The sequence below is a fragment of the Pseudorasbora parva genome, chromosome 1, assembly GCF_024679245.1.
Source record: "Pseudorasbora parva isolate DD20220531a chromosome 1, ASM2467924v1, whole genome shotgun sequence".
In the NCBI taxonomy this organism is placed as follows: domain Eukaryota; kingdom Metazoa; phylum Chordata; class Actinopteri; order Cypriniformes; family Gobionidae; genus Pseudorasbora; species Pseudorasbora parva.
In genome coordinates, this window is record NC_090172.1 from 6,298,937 (window position 1) to 6,309,074 (window position 10,138).

Here is a 10,138-nt window from a genome sequence, read left to right on the forward strand (position 1 = left end):
CTACAGCCAGCAGAGGGAGCCAGGGATGGGGTCGCACTCACAGCACTCAGCTCGCAGCTGCAGCCTCAGGCATTCATGTTTAAACGGTGCGGCCAGCAGAGCAAAGTAAGTCTTTCAACTTCTCAAACTAATTCCTATGAAAGTTTAGCTTTCAAAGGCATGAACAGAAAACGCGCCAGACTGAACATGCGCTGTGAATCTATGCTGCGGACGCGTTTACCTCAGCTCTTATCAAGAGCTCATCGATGACTGTCAATGTGACTCCTGCAGTGTTTTGGGCTGTGAGATTCCCTCAGCGGCTAAATCACATATTGAACAGACACGTTCAGTTTTTAATTATAGTCTGTTCTCTAACTGAACTGATTTTATGAAAATGAACGTGGTCGCGGTGGTGTTGGGCCTCATAGAGCAGCAAAGCATTCTGGGAATTGTTGTCTTTCATCCCAATGAGACATAAATAAATTTTCTGTCTTTTTTCAGTCTAGAAAGCACCAAATTAAAAAATAATTTCACATTTCTACTACATTAATGACTCAGTTTAAATACAGACTCATCTTCCCAGCACTGAGGTAGTCCTTTAAGGCGCTGCCTACAAAGCCCTGGGTCCTTCACTGGAAACCGAAAGCAAGTTGCTCTCTCTAAATGTTCAACTCTCTGAATTCTTGCATCCAGGATCAAGACAAGTCACCACCATGACTAAAAGTTTGCTAAGAGGTATTTCCTACTAAAGCAAGGTGGGATTTAACTCTGGTCAAGCGTTTCCATAGCCGACTGGTGGGCGTGACCTATGACAGCAACATGCCCAGTGCATTATGGGTGTTGAAATTGTCTTACCTATAATACTCAGCAGCAGCATTTTGCATTTCAAGCTGCGTTATCTCATAATCATGACTGGAAAAGCAGAAATGGCGAAAACAACTGTGGCATGATAAAAGTCCCGCTGCCCGCGCTGGGTTGCAGTCATTTTATTAACAATCGCTCCAGCGGCCTTGCTCAGCTCCTCAACACTCGCTCCTGCTCTGTTTCATACTACAGTAACGTTAATAACCATATCCATCAACATGATTTCTGCCAGGTTTGTATCTCCTGTGAGGTGAAGACCAAATGTCCCAAGATTCTGCGCTCAAACTTGGCGTCATCAAACTACGCCTTTGCGTTGAATAGGCGCCCTCTAGCAGAAGGAAAATATACACAGTGCACCTTTAAATGTTGTAGGATTAGGAAAATTACTATGTGGGTTTTTATAAATCAGACAAATATTACCAAAAGAAAATGAAAATACAAAATTTTAACTACACAGTGATACATGATGGAAAAAAACTAATTCAGACAACAAGAAATTAAGATTTTCAGCTATAAGACACTTTTTACAGAAAATATTGCATTGTTATGGTCTGTAACATCGTGTGATCCATGGAAATGAGTAAAAAATTATTCAAATAATTAAAAAATAATGACCAAATATACCTGCAATTATAGAATTACCCATTTAGCATTCATTTCAAAATATTTTTTATCTTTCTACTGCATAGACAGCCAAAAAACAATTTGCCAGCAAAGTACCCCTTTAAATATGGCTACAATAAAGCACATACTCTTGTGTGTTATTGATTAATATGTTCCAAAATGAAACACTTAACTACATGCATAAGAAATTCATTTTTATGATGATTTTGCTTCTGCTGTGGCTAATATAGTTGCTAAAACTCACCTCGTGCCATTTTTGTAGCCCTTTGTCACTGATCTAATCAGTCCTCACATCTGGTTTTAATCATATTTAATGGATAAGTTGTGCCAGAAGCTATTTCCAGTTTAAGATCGCTTTGACAGATCCTGTTTGTTTATGAAAACTCTTTCTGACTCCACCATTGAGGGTTCAGGAATATGAAATGGAAATAAGTCACTTAATTAAATCATTCCTTGCCAAATTGATGTGATGTATGTCTCAGTACGACTTTCGATGTTTAAATAAATTTAAAGTGGCGCTGATGAATGGACTGTCATTAGGTGGAAATCTCACTCTTCCACATTTCACTTTGCTCCTCTTACATTAAACTAATAGCATGCTCTCAGAAATAGGGACAACACAAAAGAACAATATGATGTGCCCCTTTCAGCGTGCCGGTCTGTCGTATAGCATGTGTGGCTAATCCTTTTCTGGCAAGGATTGGCTATTAAACCCCCCTTCTTTTCTCTCTTAGAGCAACATCAGCAGCAGAATATGATCATAGCTTTATTTGTTGCGTCCCTGCAGTGTGGGATTGTCACAATGACATGCCTCTGAGTACCAGGAGGACCATCAAAGGCTGTAGCCATTGATCCATATCTTCAAACACTGCATTACAGAATTGAATTAAAGAGACATTTAGTCCACAAACATTTGGACATCAAAAACCTCAGCTGTTGCCTGGAGACTAGTGCTTTTCCTGGTTCTCAGCCAGAGCACAGCCGTGAGTGATGGTACTGTAAAACAGTGACATCTGAAAACCTCAGAGGACATATTCAGATATGTTTCATATTGTTTTACGCTAACACCTCATATGCATTATGCTCTATTATCGACATTATACATCAAATTGCGGCTTGTTGAGGAGAGATGTGCTACATTTCATAGATCGAGATTGAAGGGAGGATTCAGGTCGGTCACATATCTAGGTGCTTAATGATAAGCTGTTTTTATTTTCGACCAGTAGGCAACCTCTGGAAACTTACTCTTTATATTTAGAGTGTATAAAGTACTTAATGTTATTTAAATGTTCTTCACAGGACGGGAAAAGTTTATTTTAATGTCGCCAATGTCTTATTTTCTATGGAATATAGCAGTGTTTATTATAAACGATTTATCCATACACATTCTTTTTTTTTGTATGTGACTTATAATATTTTCTCCCTCTTGCTGCAATATCTTCACTGCGTCCGAATATGCCTACTTCCATACTATAGTATGTGAGAGTAAGGATGTACTCACACTAGCCAGTTTGAACCGTGCCCGAGTGCGTTTGACTACCAAAGCGCGGTTCGTTTGACTAGTGTGAGTGCTCCGAACCGTGCCCGGGCTCGGCACGATTAGCCGGCCCTGGCCCGCTTGGAAGAGGTGGGCCAGAGCACGGATCAGTTGGACTCGGGCACGGTTCACATGCAGTGTGAGCGCTAACTGTGCTGGAGTCCGTAATCACAGCTGCAAAGTCCTTGCTGCACTACAGCTGGTACCTTGCAAACATCATAATACGAGCAGCACGATTACGTGAACATTTTCGCGCCACTAAGGCGACACATCTGTTTAACAACAGGCTGTGAGAGGGCTGTGGACCACCGTGGACCAAACGACACAAAATTATCCACAAAGAAAACAGAGCGATGGACATTGTGTTCAGACTCAGAGAGCATCGCTCTTCCTGTTTATCCCGAAACCGCCACCCCATAATGACGTAAGCGTGCTCCGGCACGAATGCTGAAACCCGAAACCGTCGCACCATAATGACGTAAGCGTGCTCCGGCACGAATGCTGAAACCCGAAACCGTCGCACCATAATGACGTAAGCGTGTCATATGTCCGAATTCATAAAACATTAGGCGAAAAGTTCCCGGTCTACATATTTTTAGCGAGATTCAGAAGTGCGCATTCGATGCACACTTTACTATCTCATGAGCCCATGGGAGAGGATTTGTGAATGGCAGTGAAGCAACGCAACTGACTCCATAGATCACATGTCTATGACAACATGACGGATGTAGTGTGTCCGGATTACATTCGTACTACACACATTACTATATAGACTGCACTTTTTTGACGTTTCAAACCAAATGTAAGACAGTATGCAATTTTGGAGGCAGCACTCTTCTCTGATGTGTTCAACAGCGTGAGGGCGGGGCCACCTGTCACTCACATTAGATCAACCAATAGCCCCTTTTATGCCCCTTTAATAAGAATACATTTCTTACTTGAATACTGCTGTTAAATGCTCTAGTGAGGAGATGAATATGGCGGCCAGTGAACAGCTCACTGAGGGGAGGAGCTAAGGTAATGGGGCGGAAGATCAGAAATGTATTGTTGCCACTGTTTCTGTGAAAAGTTATACAACATATTTCTTAGTGACTAAAACCCCCAGCTTCATTATTAGTGGAGAGACACTGGCACTGGTAGAATTAATTCACACGCAATCACTCTAAATAATGCATTCATATAAATGTAGCCTAATCTTAGCCTAGAAATATAGACGCACCCTAGCAGCAGCAAATTTAATCTGCCCGCAAGTGTCGTCTAGGAACTCTCAATACCCTTCTGAGCTGTATTCCTCAGAATCTGGACGGGCCAATCACATCGTGTATAGAGTCGGCGGGCGGGGCCATAATGACGAAGGCTGAGTTGCGTTTGTGTGCTTCTAGTAAACACAGAAACTGGCGAAGGGCGGCGGTCTCTCGAATCAGCTTTGACTGCGATTCTGGAAGACTTGGAGTTAAGCTTTTCTCTGAGAAAAGAACAAAGAACGGCACTGAAGTCAAGAGTTTAGCCGACCGGGTGAATGTTTAATCTATCAACAAGCTCCCCTTCACCTTCGTTGCTCTGGTTGGTGTAGCGCTATCCTATCGCGTCCCGCCCCTCGGATTGATCTGTCAATGGTGAGTTTCCAGACCAAACATCTTGTTGTGGGTCTGGCATGTCAGGCTAGCCTAATCTATACTGTGCTACTTTATCTGTATCTGATTCAGAACGAGCAGATATCTGTGAGAAATAAAACGACCATAAGACAAAAGAAAAGATACAAAAGCTGTCATTTAGGAGAAATAACCTTTTGGGCAACACTGCGCAAAAAAAAAAAACAAAAAAAAACACAACAACAACAACAACAACAACAAACGCGTTCCGTCTCAGCTCGAGGTTCAGGCTTATTTGTTCATTAATGACATCATCATCGACTAGTCGACTCGACTTTCATCACATAAACGTTGACTTTAAAAAATCTGAAGTTGTTCAACCACTAGTGCACACACACGCGTGTTCACTGTTGTCAAACACCATGTAAAAGTGAATTTCGCATAATAGATCCCCTTTAAGAACTGTTTATTGAAACTTCTTTGGGGAACCCAAAAATAAATCTTCTGTGAAAACCCTCTTTTGGGAGGATCTTTATTTTTTAAGAGTGTGGCAAACATCCAGAACATCTGAATATTGTGGCAGCGAGTTTTGCACGAGGACTGCCCACATTTACTATAAAAAAAACCATCAAAATCTGGTTTCTTTTAGAGTGATTATTTGTTTATGAATAGCTTCTGCTATTCTATGTAGCATTGAAATCCCATACCACACAATTCAAATAAGCTGTCAAGATATTTGCTTCTTTTGTTTTTCAACAAAATTATTTTAATTACATTTTGATAGCATTATTTCCACAGCAATTTTCCTATTACGCGGGTGTTCAGCAGAGGAATCTGATGAAAAGCAACATCAACAATATCAGGCATTTAATCAACATTTCTCACTAATGAACTCTTTGTTTAAAGTAGCGGCACACAGCTTCCAGTCCCTCTGATTAATTCTGTTCTTTGTTGACCAGTGCCAAACACATTCCCCCTGTATTTAAAATGTTCTTTAATCCTTTTTTATTTTTAGTTTATAATTCTCAAAAATAGTGTGTGACCTGTGAGACCTCAGGATTGACCACAAGGTGGCGACTCCATGTATACAGCACTCACTCATATATTTTAACTGCAACTGGAATGCGTCCAGCATCATACTAGAGCTCTTTTGTCCACGCAGGCCTGTTATCAAAACACATTTTAATTCAACATGCAATTGGCGCCCAGCTGGATGCAGTTTAAAATGAATTTTCCACGCTGGCATCTTCTTTAAGTTGCTGCTGTGTTTTCATTTAATTGAAAGTGCTTAATTTCAAAGTCATTACCATTAAAGAGACATACCAAAATCTGATGAAAAAGCCCTATGTGGTGGCTTTGATTTAGGTAGGATACCCCCCCCCCCCCCCCACACACGCACACACACACACACATACACTCCATGCTTTGATTGAAATGAAGCTCTGTGTTGTTATCAGTGAATGGTCCTGGCCGACGCGGCCCTTATCTCTTAGTAAAGCTCTGTGGAGAGGCTCTGAATAGGCAGAGTAGAGGTCTGCTCCGCACCTGGCCTTGCAGGGGCCCCTGATTACGTGAGGTCACAGGCCAACTGCGAAGTAAACTAAACCAGAGCCGCACCACCTTGCTCCACCTCTAGTCCCCTGGAGCAAAAAGCCTGACACACTCCAGCCTTCAAAGAGCGCACACACACAAACAAGGCCTTTGGGCTTTATCTGCCCACATCAGATTACACCGCTGATAATGGACATGGAAAAGACGGTCAATCAAGCAAAGGAGCCACAGCTTGTTTCACGTGTTTGTTAATGTCCGTTAAAGCCCCTGCAACTGAATTTTTTTTTTGCCTCCTGTTTTTTTTATCTCTAAGAGTATATTTTTTAATACTTCTGCTTTCATTATTTTGTGAACAAACCCCTTAACCTTAAAGGGTTAGTTCACCCCAAATTGAAATTTCTCTCATGAATTACTTACCCTCATGTTGACACCTAGACATTCGTTCATCCACAAATGAAAATATTTTTGTTGAAATCCGATGGCTCAGAAAGGCCTTCATTGACACCAATGTCATTTCCTCTCTCAAGAGCATACCCATAAAAGGCACTAAAGTATTGATTCATGATTCTGCTCGCCAATGTCATGTGATTTCAGCCGTTTGGCAGTTTGACATGCGATCCGAATCATGAATCGATACACTGATTCATAACCGTTCGAAAAATGTTTTTTAATTCGGCCCATCACTATACAAGCAGTTATTTAGTTTTTTTCCGCACAAAAACTATTCTCGTCTCTTCATAAAATGATTGTAGAGCCGCTGTAGTGAGATGGGCTTTGTAACGTCTTTAGTGCCTTTATGGGTCTTGAGAGAGGAAATGACATTGGTGTCAATGAAGGCCTTTCTGAGCCATCGGATTTCAACAAAAATATCTTCATTTGTGTTCTGAGGATAAACGGAGGTCTGACGGGTGTTGAACGACATTAGAGTAAGATCCTTTTCATTTTTGGATGAACAAACACTTTAAAGCTTTAGTTTGCCCAAATTTTTTTTATTGTATTGAACACATATTGTTCCAAACTTTATTGTTCTTCTGCGGAAAACAACACAGTCTTCAAAATATCTTCTTTTCACCGAGGAAAGGAAGTCATACCACTTTGGAGTGATATCTGTGTGTGTGCTTAAATGACAGAAATGTCATATTTGAGTGAACTAGCAGTTTAAGTGGAAGGAAATTCTTCCCGCATTGTTTATGCTACAGGCGTGAATGATACCTGAATGATGAATGAAAAGTGCTTTATAGTTATGCTACTGTCTTTATTCATCTGTTCAAGTACATGACACAAAACATAATCTAATATTTGATGGATTAAACATCACCTCTGTCTTTCAGAGCAGGATTTTTCAAATGGGGAATTTTCCAAACAATTCCTTGTCCTTGTGGGGATATTTTTTGGTCCCCATGAGGAAAGCATCTTATAAATCATACTAAGTAATGTTTTTCGAAAATGTAAAAATGCAGAACGTTTTGTGTGATGGGTAGGGCAGTTTGTACAGTATAAAAACCATTATGTCAATGTACAGTCCCCATAAGACATGAAAACAAAACATGAGTGTGTGTGTTTGTGGTCGTGTGTGTGTGTGTGTGTGTGTGTGTGTGTGTGTGTGTGTGTGAGCCTGTTTATGTGGTTTATGAGGACACAAATTTGTATAACTACATGGGTATTACACTGGTATAACACTATAAATGTGGTTTATGAGGACATATCAAATGTCCTCATAATTCAAATGGCCTTAAAAACATACTAAATGATGTTTTTTTGAGAAAGTAAAAATGCAGCATGTTTCCTGTGATGGGTAGGTTTAGGGGCAGGGGCAGTGTAAGGGGATAGAAAATACGGTTTGTACAGTATAAAAACCATTACGCCTATGGAGAGTCCCTGTAAACCACATAGACCAACATGTGTGTGTGTGTGTGTGTGTGTGTGTGTGTGTGTGTGTGTGTGTGTGTGTGTGTGTGTGTGTGTGTGTGTGTGTGTGTGTGTGTGTGTGTGTGTGTGTGTGTGTGTTAATTACTAAAAATAAAACATTTGCCGCTATACATGTTGGTCGCTTATTTAAAACAAAGGAGGAGTTTGATCACACCTTGATCTCGTCGTCACTTGCGCTTCTTCCGGTTATGCGTATGTGGGGTAACACAGCACTGTTGATCATATTACATACATTTGAGTTTCACAAGTTCATACTTACATATAATTTATAGAGAGTAAATTTAAATGTGTATTTGGCGTGCTGTCTGGGGGGAGGGCTTCGAGCTCGGACTTCGGCCCGAACCCAGAGTACCCATGTAAGTAGTGATTTGGAACTAAAAAGAACAAAATGTGGAGAAGGGGTGGTGGAGGGACACTGATAAACTGTCAACAAAATGGAGGTAAGACTGCTGCGTATATATACTCCTCTTTTGTTGATTAGCTGAGTACTCTCCACCTGTGTCAATTATCTGAATGAACTCCTCCCGAACCTTGTTAAATAAAAACATCATGTGTTAAAAAATTATGCTATAAATAACGTTACTATGTGTGTTTGCTCAGTGGCGACTATGAGGCACTTGTTGCACACTGCAGTGAGCTAGATTGATATTAGGCATGGGAAAACATGGTACTCGTGGTAAAACAAAAAACCATATTTAAACAATAAAACTAACTGTGTTGTACTGTATAACAATTACTCATTTTCTGTCGATAAACAGTTGCTCGCATGTCTAATAAACCACTTAACATAGTAAATCATCTTTAGTGTTTCGAGGTGGAAATTGTCTAGTGGTTCTGGTGGTTTTTCAATATTTTAATTGTGACTTTAAGTCAAATGGGTTCAACTGAAAAGAAAAAAAAATGTTTGAGAATCACTGTTTCAGAGCAAGTAAGTGTACAATACTCGTAACACACAACTTTGTAAATACCATAATGCTGCAATTTTAGTCAAGCACAAATGACAAATTATAGCTTTAGTCTGACTGAAATATATCTTTAATTTGCGTGTAAACACACTGATTGTTGGGGCAAACTGCACAAAAAAGAGACATGACATTTATTTAAAGTGACATGACACTTATCGAAAATGTTGGTTCCCTTTCGAGGTAACTCGAACTACGTCTTGGCGACACCTCGAGGAACATAGCGTGTCTGAAGCATGAATGAAATCTGTCTCCGATCCTGATTGGTGCTGCGTCATGACCTAGTATGTGATGGCATACCTGGAAGCAACATAAAGGACGGCAGCACATAGTACAGCTTTTGTTCTTCAGCAAGTTGCCCTATTTGAAATATTGTCTGTCTATTTGGTGTTTGTTTTTTCCTTACATACAATTTAAAGCAAGGCAAGCCAGCAGCTCAGGCGGTGTGTGCACCCGTGTTAATGTTATAATATGTTACAACAGCTGTGTGTGCATTGTTTGGGCTCTCGAGGAGGCCGCCTGCAGCGAGTGTGAAAAGCTGCTGCTTAGGGTGTTGTGTTCACGGCTAGCCGTGTTTAACCCTGAGATTCTGGTCCTGTGTCTGTTGAGACAGCGTTGCAACGCAGATCATGGGGCTCACAAATAGATCTTTCAGCGGGACATTGGTCTGCCGAGGCATCTTCCCAGTTCTCGTCTGAAAATTCAGATGCCCTCCCACCTCCCTGGCCAAACTTAACATCGACTGGCCGCAGGAAAAATTTGAAGGTAGCTGAAAAGTAAGCTGGACAGACACTTTTTCAAAAAGTGGCCTCAGCCTCCATGCCGGGGCCTGCCATTCTTTCCTGATTTACACGAGTTGTGTAAATCATGGGAAAGGCCGTACTCAGTGCGCCTATCAAATTCGCCAGCACTGGATTTCGGTAGTGTCATTGGCACACCTGAGTGCGGATTTTCCCTCAAGGCCCTCGTCCTGCCCTTCAAACGATGCAGGGACACTTCTTCTCTGGTGGGCAGGGCCTAAATGGCGGCCAGGAACGCTGGTGGTTGCCTGCACACCATGGCGGTTCTGCAGGCCTACCAAGCGGAGCTCTTGAAGGAGC